Source organism: Anas platyrhynchos, chromosome 20 (genome assembly GCF_047663525.1).
Source record: "Anas platyrhynchos isolate ZD024472 breed Pekin duck chromosome 20, IASCAAS_PekinDuck_T2T, whole genome shotgun sequence".
In the NCBI taxonomy this organism is placed as follows: domain Eukaryota; kingdom Metazoa; phylum Chordata; class Aves; order Anseriformes; family Anatidae; genus Anas; species Anas platyrhynchos.
In genome coordinates, this window is record NC_092606.1 from 9,040,341 (window position 1) to 9,054,357 (window position 14,017).

General features: G+C 43.9%; 1 long non-coding RNA gene across 4 annotated transcripts in view; it reads left to right on the plus strand.

Moving 5' to 3' along the window:
- LOC106016501 (uncharacterized) overlaps positions 1–14,017 on the plus strand; it is a 331,834-nt gene that overhangs the window by 76,118 nt on the left and 241,699 nt on the right. For all 4 annotated transcript variants that reach the window (XR_011804222.1, XR_011804223.1, XR_011804224.1 and 1 more), the window contains exons 26-27: positions 4,671–4,785; positions 7,869–8,044. This is a non-coding gene — a long non-coding RNA (uncharacterized lncRNA). The remainder of the gene's footprint in view (positions 1–4,670; positions 4,786–7,868; positions 8,045–14,017) is intronic.

Here is a 14,017-nt window from a genome sequence, read left to right on the forward strand (position 1 = left end):
TCATGGCGGCCTGCAGCTCCCTCACGAGGGGAGCGGAGGGGCAGGCGCTGAGCTCTGCTCTCTGGGGACAGCGACAGGACCCGAGGGGACCGCATGGAGCTGGGACAGGGCAGGGTCAGGCTGGGGGTTAGGGAAAGGTTCTGCACCCAGAGGTGGCCAGGTACTAGAACAGGCACCACAGGGACATGGTCACGGCCCCAAGCCTGGCAGAGTACTTGGCAGAGTACTGGCAGTACTGGCAGAGTACAGAGTATTTGGACAAGGCTCTCAGACACAGGGTCTGGTTTTTGGGTGGTTCTGTGTGGAGCCAGTTGGACTTGGTGACCTTTGTGGGTCACATCCAGTTTGGGATGTTCCATTGGTTCTATGATTTTTCAGTATGTGTGATGTCCCCAGTAAAAGCCTCTTAACTCCCTTGGCTCTGCTGATCGGCTGACTCTTTCTGCAGCAGCCATGCAGGCCTGTTTTTAGTAAAACAATGTCACAGCTAGAAGTACCTAACCTAAACCTTCTGTGTAAGAAGTTGTCAGCTGCTGCTGATGAACACTGACCAAATACCTACTCGGTTAGCTTTTGTTTGTTTTCAGTGGCAGCTGTAATGTCACATCAGAACTGTTAGATCTTGGCCTGTCCTGGTTAAGGTCTGGTTTGGCACCCAGAGAAAGTCATGTTGAGTCAAGGCTCATTCATCAGTTTTATATCTGCTGACTTTACACTAAGAAACGATTTCAGGATCCGTTTCCTAGTTTAATAGCGGGGAATATAGGATTTCTTACATACACAGCCCGCAGAATGCTGTAGGAGAGAACACAGGCTGTGTTGTGCAGTATAATTTGGACCATCTGTAATGAAAAATCTTTCCAAGTTGTATTTTTGCTGGAGCTCTCTGACATTTCTCAGTGCTGGGGTATGAGTTATATAACTGCTTCTCAACATACATCAACAGAAGCGTCCCCAGCTTCAGCAACACCGTAACTCTTTAAATCATGCCTTGTCCCATCCCTGTGCCTGGCAACATGCAGTGAAAGTTCCGATATATCTACTTCTACTCCCTCGGCATTAGCTTTCTGCTCATACAGAAAACCATCTGCTTTTTCCTTTTGGCCACGGGGTGACACGTTTTAGTTCTCCTTCATTTTCTTACAAAGGTATTTTCCTAGGTATGTCAGGAGACATGGCAATGCATTTCTGGGTGGCTTATAATAAAAAATTCTTCATGAAGTTCTTTGCATGTTGGAGGGGGAGGAAGGAAATACCCATTGATGTCCAAGTGCACTTTATAGTATATGCTTAATAGTTGATAAGTGGCTGAAGCGGAGACAGTGAGCATTAACAGCAGCATGTGCTTTAAATGGCTGCTCATTTCTTCTGTCATACCTCCCGCGTGTTCAGAAATGGCTCAAAGTGTGGCCTGCTAGGATTTTACTGTTGTTTTTTTTTTTTTTTTTGTCTAAATTCCTGATGATTTTTGCTGTATTTATTGAAGTGCAGGACTATTCTGTCAGTCCTACAGGAACAGAGATTGTATCTGTAACTTGTCAGCACATGAACTCAGTTTTGAAAATAACTCTGTTTCTCCATCTGTTGAGGGAAAAGTGCAAGGCCAAGATGCAAGGCTGGGACTCAGCTGCACAAACGTTGTTCTAGATGCTCCTCCAGTTGCCACTTCAGGTCAGTGCTCCTGCAGCTCCATGCCATCCCCTCGGGTCCTGTCGCTGTCCCCAGAGAGCAGAGCTCAGCGCCTGCCCCTCCGCTCCCCTCGTGAGGGAGCTGCAGGCCGCCATGAGGCCTCCCCTCGGCCTGCTCTACTCTGGGCTGAACAAACCAAGGGACCTCAGCCACTCCTTATACACTCTATTCTAGACCCTTCACCATCTTGTTTGCAAGTACCATGCAGAGTCCCTGCCTCCTCCATGGAGACTCATTCTGCTTTCCTCGTGGACCTTTCTCCTGCTGCCCAGCGTCTCTGTTGATTTTCTACTGGTCATAAGTAGTTTAATCCACAATGCTGTGAATGTAACAGCTCCTGCCAGCTTTGCATCAGGCTTTAGAAAAGAAAGAACACAAGTTCAGTAGCCTGTAAGGTGATTAAAAAGGTAATAAAAAACTGCCTTTTGTTTGCACAGCTCCTCCTGAGGAGTAGGGTGGGTGAGAGAGTTAAAGCCTATCTATAGCCTACTACAGAAGTCACATTGAGTGGAAAGAGTCATGTTGGCTACAAAACCAGGAGGCTGCACTGCACAGGAAATAGAGCATGAAAGGGATTTGTGCTGTGATATTGAGATTAGAGAGAACAAGCAACGTGAACTAGCAAGTGGAATGCAAATATTGTACATTCAAGTGCAACTTCAGCGTAATCCCAGAGATGTGGGTGCATAAAGAATTGGAGAGACTCTAAAGTAATATTAAAACTGCTTCTCTGTGCTGACTGGAGTCCACGCACAGTGGCCTAGGTGGCCCCAGCCCCACTGATGGATATCTAGTGCTGACACCTTCTTCATAGTTTATGCAGGTGCTTCACATTTGGACAGGGAGCCAAGAGGCTCCCTCGGTCACTGGCTGGGTGTCTTGTGATGGGCTGCAGAGCCCCACTCAGTAGCTGAGCTCCACCACTGAGTCGTTCACAAGAACCTGGGGAGATTGTAATGTCTTTGGATGGACAGAGCCAGCAGGAATTAACCAGAGATGTCCTACAGGTCTTTCAGAAGTGGGGTGGGGGTGGAGAACAGAGAAGCAGATTTGTGAGAAAGGGAATGTGCTGGTAAACACCAACTTGGTTGCTTGGTGGATCAGTAACCAGAGACTGCAGTGTCAGCTTTCTGTGCTTCCCATGGCACCTCTTTGAAAAATGAAGGAACAGGGGCAGAAGTTAGTAGGGATGATTTTTTTTTAATGCACCGTTCTCTACTTTCAAAGCTCTCTTCCCCTCTAACTTGGAGCTTCGAGTCCTTTGAGTTTTCAAGTATCTGTAGTTCCAGTCGCATCGATGGGGCTCTGCTGCACTTGCAATAAAGCAATTACTTAAATGCTTTGCTGAATCAGGGCCATGATAGACTAAAAGCTTTCCATAGTTGGAAGGGTTGAACTGGGCACCTCCTGAATGCAGACAATAAAAATTAATTTTCTTGTATAAAATTTATTTTAAAGGCTTTAGATGTTTTATAGGCCAGGGGAAGTATTTCAAAATATGAACAAATACTAAGCAAATTTCCTTTAATTCTGTAAGAATGGAGCCTGTGTTTTTAAAGGAAAGATTCCACATGTAAGCTTGTCTGTGCCTATACAAATCCATTGATAAATTTGAGGTTTATCATCATTACCTCCTTGTTTCCAAGCCCTCTGCTTCTCTTGATCTGTGAGCTCCAGATTGAATGCGGAAATGACAGGTTTAGGACACACTCCATATTATCCCTCCATATTCTTCCTTCATTTAAAAGGTCTAATGCCACAGAAATTGTCATCTCTCACCTTAATTACTTGCCCTTCTCCCTGAAAATGGTGTACTTGCATTGCAGTTACTGCACTTGACTTAACAGCTACCACTTCTATGAGCATTGCTCTTTCCTACTTAACCCCAAACTCATCTCAGTACTTCATTTTTGGAGGTATTTCATTGCTTTTCCATAAGGAAATGAATTCCTTCATTGTACAAGAAGGCTGAGTACTGTTTCCCACTTGAATATTTTTGTAGGCAAAGAGGGGAGAAGGAACGAAGTGGATGATTTGGGTTTTTAAATAAATAAACTCCCAAAATACAGTGCTAGTTCAATTGCAAGTATGTAATTTCCTCTGTAGCAAATATAGCTACATGTATCTAAATCCAAGACATTCATCAGCTCTTTTATAGGATAAGACAGGACTCAGAAATGATTTTCTGTTTAAGTACATAAGATCAAACATATTTGTCATTTTAGCCTTCTCTTTATTCTATCTGATTTCGAGATCTTCAGACAGACTCTCTTTAGATGTCATTGCTTCAAGCTTCTGCTTTTATCACATTAACCACTCTTCATGAGCTTTTACACATCAAAATGTCTTTAGATACATTGTTGAAGAGAGAGTACTTGTGAAGATTTTTCAATAAAAAGTTACAGAATCTGCACCTGAAACTTTATACAAACAGAGGAAAAACAAAAAAAACAAAACCCTAAGCAAAAATCCACAACACTGCCTTCTCATTATGTTTTCTCAAAGAAAAAAAAGCAAACCAACACATGCATTTTCATTCAGAGCTGAGTACAGCTTTGTTTTTGTGCAAGAACTCAGAAGTGGTGAGCCATCTAACAGCTATCAGATCCTTACATTTTGGGAGCTTAGTACTTCTGCCCTTTTGAATTGTCCTTTCTCTGCTGCATTGAGTGGATGGTTACACCAAGCTCTGTCATTAGGAAGGCTTCCATTTGCTAACGGAGCACCTTGATGTTCACTGTGCTCTGCCTCCGGCTACTGGTTGGTCCTGCTTCTATTTCAGTTTCTAAATGTATGAAATTAATTCTTCCTGGCTATTGGAAAGGGCTAGCTTTGCTCTGAATGGATTTAGCTGAGGACAGAACTAAACTTTGCAAGATCACTCAGTGATTTCCTTACATGTTGCTAATTAAGATTAATGAACACAGACCAATAAAAACATGTGAGAGGCATTGAAGTGCTTTCATCCCTCATGCAAGCAGGTTTGGCCTCCCCCGTGGCTGAAAGGTGCATTGCTACATGGAACAGACTGTTCCCCGTGCACAGCTGCAGCGTGGGATCACAAGGAGACTGGCACAGCAGCAGGATATTTCCATGGTAAGTTCATCATTTTGGCAGTTTTCTTATCAGTTACAGATCCACTTATTTCTGGAATAAGTCAGCTATTCTTTACATAACTGCTTGTATTGGAACCAGAGTGGAAAGACAATTAGGAAAAAACAAACAAACAAACAGAAAGCACTTTAAAAACATTTTCAAGACATTTTAGTGCACATGCATGCAGGTAGACTGATTATAACAAGCTAAATAACCAGCTGTGCTGTGCTGATACATGGCATGGAAGTCTAGCCCAAGGATTCCCTAGGGGATTAAGGGGATCTACCTTTGTTTTATCAGTATGGGCTGGGTGCTGGAATCATACTCAGACAGACATCATAAAACTGTGATGTGTCAGCATGTTTAGTAAGGAGAAGCCCAGCCACCACACTTAAATTAACAGGAATAAGAAGAGCTGCCCACAGAGCACCCAGCTTTCTGATTGTGTTTCCTGCATTTCCTTCAGAATATCTGAAGGGCTAAAACCTCTAGCCACGTTTGAAGAAAATCTAATTTGATTTCTTGCATTTAAAAACAAAAGAAACAAAAAAACCCAACCAGCTCATGTACTTGGTCATCACTGGTTTATGCAGTGGGGCCGGTCACCTTGGAGAGGCCACCTGCAAGTCATGGTGGTGCCCCCCTAGTGGGCAGCTGAAGTCCACCACAACCACTCTCACTCCTGTCTTCAGAGGAAGAGGGGGAGAAAACATGATGGAAAGGGGCTCAAGGATTGAGGTAAAGACAGGGTGATGGCTCACCAGTTGCTATCACAGGCAAAACAGACTCAGTGCAGGGAGGTGAATATAATTTATTGCCTATTACTAACAGACTGGAGCAGTGAGAACTAAAAGCAAACTAAAAACACCTTCCCCCCACACACCCATCCTCCTCTACATCCTCCCCCCTGAGCACCTCCCACCAGGCCTCCTGCTCCACTGTGGGTGCCTCTCCGCAGGCTGCAGCTCCAGCCTGGAGTCTCCTCTTGCAGGGGCTCCTCCACAGGCTGCAGCATGGAGATCTGCTCATGTGGGACCCATGGGTGCAGGGGGACAGCCTGCTCCACCAGGGGCCTCTCCACAGGCTGCAGGGGAACTGCTGCTGCCTGCCTGGAGCACCTCCTGCACTCACCTTGGGGGCTGCAGGGCTGCTTCTCTGTGTGCTCTCACTCCTGTCTCCAGCTGCTGTCATGCAGCAGGTTTTTCCCTTTCTGCTCTCCCAGAGGCACAACCAGCATCTCTTACAGGCTCAGCCCTGGCCAGCAGCAGGTCACTTTTAGATCTGGCTCTGACCTGACGTGGGGCAGCTGCTCAGCTCTGCTCTCACTTGCCAGCCCTGCAGCTCCCCCACTACCAACACTTTGCTGAGTGAAGCCAATACACAAGTCAGTGACTGGAATTTGCTAGTACAAGGATAAGCACTCCAGTGGTGTGTGAGCAGTAGAACCCCAGCCATACCGTGTTAGTTGCTTGTTTCTGGAGCAGGAAGCTCTGCCTGGAGGAGCTTATGGTGCGAGTGGAAGCATTCGTGTTCCAGCACCTGGAACAAAGTGGTCACTCACAGACACAGGCCTTCAGGGTTAGAAGGGAAATCTGCATCCTCAGCACAGATTTTCCATCCCATTCTGTAGGTGCTTGAAGACCACACACAACCCCATCCTCAGCTGAGCCTGGCTGCACAGCCAAAGCCTTCCACACCCTATTTACACTATTTTCAGAGTGTGTTGCCTGGAGGAAGTGTAGAGCAAAGGTGTTAATCATTAGGAGCAGTTCTCCCTCAGCCATTTCAAATCTTCCTGTGCAGAATGTCCCCATAATGTCTCGGCTGTTAGCAATCAAGTCTCCAAATTACCAACTCACAATCCTAATCAGATCTGAAATTGACACCCGTCCCCAGCATCCCATCCCACAGCAAAGAAGTAGGACTAAAATAAAAGCTATTTTCCAGAAAACAAACAAAAAGAAGCCACGACACCCTCTAACTCATCTAGTGTGAATACAGTAAGTACAGTGGCAGTATTTGTTGTTAAAATTTTCTAAACAATATCACCTGCTCATCTGATGTGTAAATCATTGCTGGTGAGCTACTTTATACTGTAATATGAATGAAATTAAAGAATGAAAGAAAAATAATGGAAATATTCTTAATTTATTGTATAAAAAGATAATTTGAATTTCTAGTCATGTTACACTGTTTGAAAAATAGAGTACTGTTATGTGCTTCAGGGACCCGAGTTTGATTGTTGATAGCCCTTGAATATATTTGCATAGAACAGAAAAATCTTCTACTTAAAATATTGCCATACATTAGACGAATGAAGCATGTTTTCTTAGTGTAACTGCAGCAAAGGTTCAGACTAAGAAGACCTAAACAGAGAATGCAGTTGTGTCCCATTTCCATGCTACTCAGAGATGAATGAGTTCAGAATGTCACGTATGTTGTTTTTTTTCAGTTCTTATTACATATTGATTTGAGAGATTCATTATTTTACACACATGAAGCACCTAAGACTAATGATAATAATTTGGTGTTTGAGACAGCCTGTGTTAACGTAGAATAGGACTGTAGTTAGGAACAAGCAGAAAGGATGTTCAGGGGTGTCACAGATAAGGACAAAATAAGCATGCACTTGAAAGATGCAACAACAAATCTTTAATTGTTTTATAGTAAATTTTAAGCCTTGATTTATCCAAATGAGGAATACTCACTCTAGGCTGTTAACTGTTAAAAATGGGTGTTGATGCTGATAACCTGGTTCCTTGATTCCTGAAGTGAGGAGTGGATGTGTCTGGGATGGAGGCTGGGACGCAGACAGAGGTGACTGCTGACCAAGACCTATGGAAAGGCAACTAAATTAGAGGTGCAGGAAGGCAATTTATTTTACTGGTTTTGTGCTACACTCATGCTGAGTGTTTTTTGTTTGTTTGTTTGCTAAAAGGTTCTTTGATCTCTTTTTGATAGCTGCAGCCATGCAATGTGAGAGCAGGAAGGTCACCACCTGCTAAGGGATGAGCAGTGCAGCAGCCATTGCGATATGACTCGGGCACCTGTTGTTCATCACCATCTCTCCTGTTTGTTTATAGCTGCAAACCAGTCCCGGGCTCTGGGGAAGAAGCTTAAAATTGATCCCTAGGAGTTTAACTGGAAAAAGCTGAAGGAAAGAAAAGCATAAGCAAGCAAGGAGCAGCAGTGAGCATGGTGAAGATGCTGTGGTAATGCAGGTCGAGCAGTCCTTGGTAGACCAGCGCACCACTAACAGGTCTGTGCACTACACTCCTCCATTTGAGACTTGGCAATCAGATCACATGCTGCTTTTTGATATTCTTTTTTTTTTTTATTTCCATATTTAAATGTTTGTAAACTGTGAACAGTCTGTTTCAGTTACCTGTACTCCCAGTTAAGTTTCAGAGCAAAAAGTGATCTGTACATGTTATGTATGCACCACAGGTTTTGTCTGTGGTGGCCTTTCTGAGAGAGCTTCTGTTCTCCAGCTGTTCTCCAGCTTGCGTCTTGTGCCTGAAGGGCCAGCCGTGGAACAGAATTAAAAGCAATTAGCACAGAGCCTGCTTAACTACACCTCCCTGATTGAGGTGCAGGCACGGGACTTAGCAAGGCAGCTCACCCACCTGCACAGCCTGTAACTAGATGATTAGGTGCACAGGGTGACCTGGGCTGATGAGTGTGAAGGCCAGGCTGTCAGACAGATGGATCCAGGTACACAGGAAACTCATAGCATATTTCCCGTCCAGATCTCAATTTGAACAGCTGGCCTCAGAGAATTGGGTATGGGGTAAGGAAAGGCTAGGGATCCAGCGCTTCTGGAAGGATCCACTGAGTACCTAGAGGTATAAGCTGCTTTGGAAGCAGGTAAATAGAGTATGTCTCAGTTAAATCCCCCAGCGCCTGCTCATTTGGTATTTTTCATATGTAAATCTATGCCTACCTCAATTTTCATTCTGCATTTGCATTTCCATTTATATCTTCTTATGAGAAGTCATATGCCAGTTAAAGAATGGGGGGGAGGGGGGATGAAAATGGAGAGCAAATAACTTTCAAGAACATAAGATAAAATTGTTACCTTACAAAGGAAAACATGTGACACCTAGCACACCAAAAGGTATTACTTCCTTAAATAAGGCTGGGTTTGAATATCATAAACTGAATGTTGGAGAAGATTAAATGCTAATAATCAGATCAAAAGTGGATATATGAGATGGGAGATGAGGCTGGGAAATTGCTTCGTAGACTGAACAAAGACGAGGACTGGAGTAAAGTTATTAGCTCAATTAAGGAGAAAAATGTTTTGATGAAACCCTACACTCACTTGAATAAATCAAGCATTTAGAATATTATTTAAAAAAAAAAAGACTTAAATCTGTGGACAGTTTTTATTTGACAGCCTCTATGCCAATGTAATCCAAAGGCTTCTCTGATTATGAATGAGTATTACAAGAAGTTATCTGCAAGAAATAAACATAACATTTAGCAGCCTTTCAGTATTTTACAAGGAGTTCCTGAAGTGGATTTCACAGATGGGAAATTATTGTTATCCCTGCATTTTATGGACAGGAAGGGAGAACTCTCGTGGTTGCAGCTTTCTCTGTTTTAATCCTCGTCCCTCAGACTTGGGGTAGTACATAGCTCTCCTGCTGCTTCTCTTCTCGTGAGCCAGCTGCAAGGCCGTGAACTTTGCTTTCAAGACTGATTTCAATGATGAAGCATTAAAGAAGCATTTTAGGTTCCAGTGATCCCCAGTGTAAGATATTGGTGGATGCTTATGAAGCTTTTTCTTATATCCCAGTCTGTTAACTTTTCATTAATTCAGGGATATTTCTAGAAACATAAAATGTGTAACAGTGGAATGACTACACTATAAGTAAAAGTAAAAACAAAATAACTCTCTTAAACGCCAAAGGCCCTTGCTAATTGACCTGACATGCTAATTAAGCAGTTTTGATCAGAAATAATTAACATAATCCAGCTAGACCAATTAGAACACTGAAAAAAAAAATCATAACTTTATAGGAGCTTTAATTTTAAGAGTATTGTTTGCAGCATGAAAGACCAGCTGATTCAGCAACACAAGCAGGAGTTGTGAGTTGAGGAAACACGTTGTAACCCACTACACATGGAAACAGTAGATAAACCGAAAAGCCATGACAAGACATTTTCTTCGTGGCAGGGAGAAGACGAGCAGAAAACCTTTAAAACTTATTATCACCTCCAGACGAGGCAGGCTGAAGAAGACAGAGTAGTCAGCTGTTGCAGCAGCACAGTGAGAATGATCTAAATGCTGGTCCCACACTGCAGCCACTGTGACTAGGTGAGAAAATCACAGCCTGTAGGACACCAACATTTGAGATTTACCCTCGGGAGACACTGTTAGCGATTATTATTTGTTATTTCCACCACAGAAGACTGGAAACCTCAAATCTCACTGCCTTCAATGCAAAGGAAGAGAGAACAAAACCCTACTAATGAAATGAACAGTGAGTGATATGATTGCAAATAAAGTGAGACAGCTGTGTGGGCTGTAAGCTGTGGAGATGGTGCAAACAGTTGCTTAATTTGTTTTTGGTTTTTAAAAAAATAGAGTAGTTCAGTTGGAAGGGATTTACAAAGATGATGCAGTCCAACGGCCTGTTGAACTCAGGGCTAACCAAAAGTCCAAGCGTGTTAACAAGGGCATTGCCCAAATGCCTCTTGAACACCAGCAGGCATGGGGCATCAGCCACCTCCCTCGGAAGCCTGTTCCAGCTTTGGCACCCTCCCAGGACAGGATCTTTGTCTCATGCCCATGCCGTCCCTCCCCTGCTGCACCTCCGTGCTGTCCCCGCACCTCCTGCCCTCGGTCCCTAGGGAGCAGAGGCTGGCGCCTGCCTCTGTGCTTCCCCTCCCCAGGGAGCTGCAGGGAGCAGCGTGGCCACCCCTTGGCCTCCTCTCCTCCAGGCTGGGCAGCCCAGGTGTCCTCAGCCTCTCCTCTCAGGACGTGCCCTCCAGCCCCTTCACCAGCTTCACCATGCTCAAGCACCTCAGGGACCTTTTTATATTGAACTTCAGAACTCCACGTGATGCTCAAGGTGAGGCTGCAGCAGCACAACATGCCGCAGGGGAATCCCCTCAGGGGCTGGCCATGCTGTGCTTCGTGTGCTCCAACGTGTGGCTTGTCCCCTTGGCTGCCAGGGCTCCTGCTGGGCTGCTGCCACTGCCCCCCCAGCCCCTTCCTGCTGAGCTGCCCCCCAGCCCTGCTCCATCCCAGGGGCAGCACCCGGCGTTCCCTGTGCTCAGCTTCATGCTGCTGCTCATTGCCTGCTGCCCCAACATAGCCACATCCCTCTGCAAGGCCCCTCGTCTCTTGACCATGAACAGCAGCGGAGACTGAAATGAGTTCTGAGAATTGAACCCACAGAGAGGCTCAGCAGTGTGGAAGCAAGAACGGGTGGAGTAATTTGACTTCTAACAGCAAGATGCTACACGGAGCGAAGAGGAGCCACTAAGGATGCAGCACTCCCCAGGATCACACCAAGGATTACTTCTGAGCCATCCTTCTCTCTGGCAGCCAGGAGCCAAGAGCCACACTCGCCTAACTAATGAGGCAAACCCCCAGATAAGGTCCCCCACAGGCTTTAATTAAACCATCTCAATACCTCTGCTGTTTTTCATCCCTGTTTCAGCTGCAAGGTGGGGTGTGCTGTCCCGGGCACAACATCCCCAGGTTCCCATTCCAGCCCAGCTCTGACGATGTGGTGCTGCCAGCCGGTGCACCGACACGCACCTCCGTAAGGGTGGGCTGTTTGGGAAGATGAAACAGCATTTGGATGTATTAGCAAGAATATCAAGCTGCTGTTGATGTCATGTTGTATAATTTTGTATTTCTTATTTTTTTCTTCAGGCAGATAGTTGTCTTGAGAATTTAAGCAGGTGCATAGTTAGACTGAGACTTTCAGAACATACATTTTGGTCTTTAGTTCTTAACTAATTTAGCTCCAGGGACAATTTCTAGTAAAATGCTGCTTGGAAACCTTTGTGACTGGAAGCTCCCTACCAGGGAGTATTACGTTTGTAACTGCCTATTTAGATACTGATCTAATGTTGAGAGGGTTATGGTATTTTTTGGTTTTGTTTTTAAAACCCACTTAGACCTATTTTCACAGGGTACACTTTGGGTGTCTAATACAGGAAAATGGCAGGTCCTGTAGGAAACAGATAGTTTCCTTATCTGAGATCTCAGTATTTCAGGATAAGTTCTGTCTTAGAACTTCACTTTCTCTTAGTGGCCTCCAGAAAAGGAGTTCCCTACGCACAAAATAAACACATTGAAAGTCCCCAAAGTGATGAATTTGAACACTTCACATGGAATATTCAGGGAAGCTTTTTTCCCCCCTGAACCTTGAGACACACTTTGCTTTCTTGCACGTTCCCAAAATGCCCATCATCTCAGGGAATATGGATTTCAAGGCTCATATTCAGTTGGACTGACTAATTACTTGTGTTGTAATGATCAACCTGCCTAATTTATCACTTCTTTGAACATTTAATTAGCCAACAGTGCAAGACAATTAGGTTCTGAATTAGGATAAATTAAAATGCTAGCTTTGCAGCTTTAAGGATGTGCAAGCCACCACCAATTGCTGCTATGAAAATATTCAACAAAGCAGATAAGAATGCGAAGATCTCAGCCAGGTTAATGATTCTGAAGTAACACAGCCTTTGAAAAGCTAACTATGAAATGTTATGTTTCATCACATGTCAATCTGTCTGTGCTGAAAGACAAAACCAAGAAGCTAAAAATGGCAGTTTCCTCCTCCTCCCTGCACAGCTCCAGCTCCCACTGGCTCATCCAACCACCCGCTCCTCTGCTCCTACCCCTGGGTCTCAGAGATCCCACTTCAATTCCCATATGCATCCACTCAGGGGCAAGGTCACATTTTGCTTTCCTGTAAGTGAAACACTAATCTGTGTTCCTAAGTACTCTAAAACTGCTTTGGAACTGTCCCAGTATCAGGCACATAAATGTGTTTGAACAGATACAAGATAATAAACCTGACTATAGAGCTCTAATAGGAAAAATGAGCATTGGAAATGGCTTAAGATTAGTAGTCAGTGGAGATGCTTTGGTAAAACTAGCAGAAGTGCTTTCATTATGTTTGCTGTCATTTGGTTTCCATGACTAAGCCATTGTAATAAACTGAAAAGGACCAGGGATAATACTTTCAAAGGTGCTCAAGAATCACAGGCCTAATTCTTGCTGTTTTTTCAAGAGACTCCTCAGTCTCACACCTGCAGCATGTATTGAGGTGCCTGATTTGTATTTTCTCAGGATTACTGTGGAAAGGATGGGACTCTTGTCTTTGTATGTTTGGCTAAAAGCTGTGATAGAAAAAAATTGATTGTCCAAATCTTTGGGCTGTTTTGAAGTCTGAGTCTTTGTTCTTGAGGTCACTATGAAAATAGTCACCACACTGAAGGCACATGCTTGTAGTACAGAGATAAGGACCAGTGGATGCATTTCTTTCTTATCTAACGAATGTGACTCTACAAATGCATTCAGAGTCTCCTGAAGAGCCCTAAGAGATGCTCACATACATCTCTTAATCGAGTATAAGGCACCGATTGATACGGACACAAGTGGTTCTGAACAGCAATCCCAGTTCCAAATAATTCTGACAACATTTTTCAACGGTGTATTTAGTGCTAATTAGTCCATTTTGGATTGTTTGCCCAAACTACACAATAATATCACTTCATTAAAAAGGCTTCAATTAAAGAAGAGAGAAAAAAGTTCTCATCAGAAAGCTATCTGCACGCATTATACAAGCATTCTCAAATTAGAGATGAAATTACAGCCTTCCTGTTACCATGAGAACAGCAACATTTCTCGCAGCCTGTTAAAATTATTAACTCAAGGAGCATATATCTTTTTAAATTTCATTATTATTTATTTGGGGTTGCACAAGCTTTGGCTGGGCCCACGCTAACCACTATTAATCACATATCAAGTGAACTATTGCCAGCATGGAGAGAGCCTCCACCATTTTTTGCCAGCAGCTATAATTAGCTTTTATCCTTCTGTTGCCTTTTTTTTTGTACTAGCAGTGTGTGGACATTAAGGCAGAAACTGTTATAATGAAAAAAACAAAAAGCAAAAAACAAAAACCAACAGAAAAGCTTATGTCTCCAGGAATCTTACAGCCTGTGCTCCAGAGCAGCTGGCGAGTTCAGCGGTGGTCTG